Genomic DNA, 2,240 nt, shown 5'->3' with positions numbered 1-2,240 from the left:
ATGGAAGGCAGAGAAATGTTAGCTTCAAAGAGTTCATTTTATTCATGAATTGGCATTGCATGCCTAGAAACACTGGTGACACTGAAACAACCTAGCACAGACATGACCAACTGTAAACATCTGACCATACTGGCACAGTGTGAATCCTGCTGATCAAGTGGATGTATTTTTTGTTGCAAATGTTTTGAGGAACAATGCCTAAAATTATACAAAAGTTGAAAATCCAATTTTAACAAAGTTTACATGTAAAGGGGGAACATCAAAGCTGGTAAGTCTTTTGGCTTCCTTACAAATGGTATCATTATAATTCCAAAACTGTCGGAGGATAGAGTATCTTTGTTGGAAAAATTAACTGATTGAAAACTATGTCGCCTCTATTGTTTAAGAGGTCAGAGTCACTTGCAGATCCTGGTCTGCTGTTATCTGGCCCATCACTTTCCTCGTCCCAGTCTTTCATAGATGCTCCCATCATGAAATCATCACAAAGGATCGTCCAACCTGGGCCCTCTTCTGATTTCACTTCAGTCTGTTTGGCTTTTGAGTTCTTCCCAGTTGAACTTTGCTCATTGGTACTTCCTTCCATTCCTCTCAGAACATTGATAAAATCTTCCTTAGAAACAGTTGATATCAACTTAGCAGACTTTCTAATACAGCCCCCAGCTTCTTTACCCTTTTCTTCAACATTCTTTTGATGGTATTGAACAGGATTAACCAATTGCACCACACCCCTCCTTGCAGTTCTCTGCAGATTTCTCCCTGCTTCTTTGTCTTTGACAACATCTGGCTTTACTCTGCACATCATTTCCCACTCCCAGCTCTTATCAAGCTGTTTTCTTCTCTCAAGTCTTTCTTGCTTTAACTTTTCTTTTTCCTTTTCCAGTTCTGTATTCTTGACTAGAATGGTGGGTTTACTTTTAGGAGTTTTCTTGTTGAGGGTTTTAGCCCTGGCATCCGCCCAGCCCATCTTAGTCCCAGCACATGCTTCTGCGGCATTTTCCTTTTTCTTTGCCACAGGGTTCAACATCATCCTCATTGTCAGCATCTATCGCTTCATCTTCAGAAAAATGACCCTATTCTGATCCACAGCTTCCTACAGATCCTCCACTGTCGGAAGCACCTTTCACCTCCTCTCCCAGCTCAGATGCTATGACTTTGGCTATAATTTTCACCTTCTTCTTCTTCTTTAGTGAATTTTTCAGCTTTTTCCCCCACACTAACAGGTGAGTCCTATACAGCTGCAGCCCTCATTCTCTCCCTACATTCCTATTTTTATTGCAACATTTTTCAAAATAGCAAGAAACAGAAAAAAACTAAGTGTCCATCCATTGATTTTGGATAAAGAAACTGTGGCATACATGCACAAAAAAGGCTACTCAATCATAAAACAGTGCAGTCTTGTTGCTTATAAACTGTAAGTGATAGATGGAGCTGCAATTTTTAGGTGAAGTGAAATGACCTCTTGTTGTATTTTTTTATTTAATGAATATTTTATTTAATGAATATAAATTTCCAAAGTACAGCTTATGGATTACAATGGCTTTCCCCCCCATAACGTCCCTCCCACCCGCAACCCTCCCCTTATCCACTCCCTCTCCCCTTCCATTCACATCAAGATTCATTTTCGATTCTCTTTATATACAGAAGATCAGTTTAGCATACATTAAGTAAAGATTTCAACAGTTTGCTCCCACACAGAAACATAAAGTGAAAAATACTGTTGGAGTACTAGTTACAGCATTAAATCTCAATGTATGGCACACTAAGGACAGAGATCCTACATGAGGAGTAAGTGCACAGTGACTCCTGTTGTTGACTTAACAAATTGACACTCTTGTTTATGGCCTCAGTAATCACTCTAGGCTCTTGTTATGAGCTGCCAAGGCTATGGAAGCCCCCTGAGTTCACTGACTCTGATAATTTTTAGACAAGGCCATGGTCAAAGTGGAAGTTCTCTCCTCCCTTCAGAGAAAGGTACCTCCTTCTTTGATGACCTGTTCTTTCCACTGGGATCTCACTCACAGAGATCTTTCTTTTAGGTTTTTTTTTCCCCCAGAGTGTCTTGGCTTTCCATGCCTGAAATACTCTCATGGGCTTTTCAGCCATATCTGCATGCCTTAAGGGCTGATTCTGAGGCAAGAGTGCTGTTTAAGACATCTGCCATTCTATGAGTCTGCTGTGTATCTCACTTCCCATGTTGGATCATTCTCTCCCTTTTTTATTCTATCAGCTAGTATTTGCAG

General features: G+C 40.3%; 1 pseudogene; it reads right to left on the bottom strand.

The window, feature by feature from the left end:
• Positions 1 to 301: 301 nt before the first annotated feature.
• Positions 302 to 1,248, bottom strand: LOC138848862 (RRP15-like protein pseudogene; annotated as a pseudogene).
• Between the last annotated feature and the right edge of the window lie 992 nt (positions 1,249 to 2,240).

This window comes from Oryctolagus cuniculus, chromosome 3 (assembly GCF_051225735.1).
Source record: "Oryctolagus cuniculus isolate XC-2025 breed Fujian yellow rabbit chromosome 3, ASM5122573v1, whole genome shotgun sequence".
NCBI lineage: Eukaryota > Metazoa > Chordata > Mammalia > Lagomorpha > Leporidae > Oryctolagus > Oryctolagus cuniculus.
This window is presented reverse-complemented; position numbering and strand designations above follow the sequence as displayed.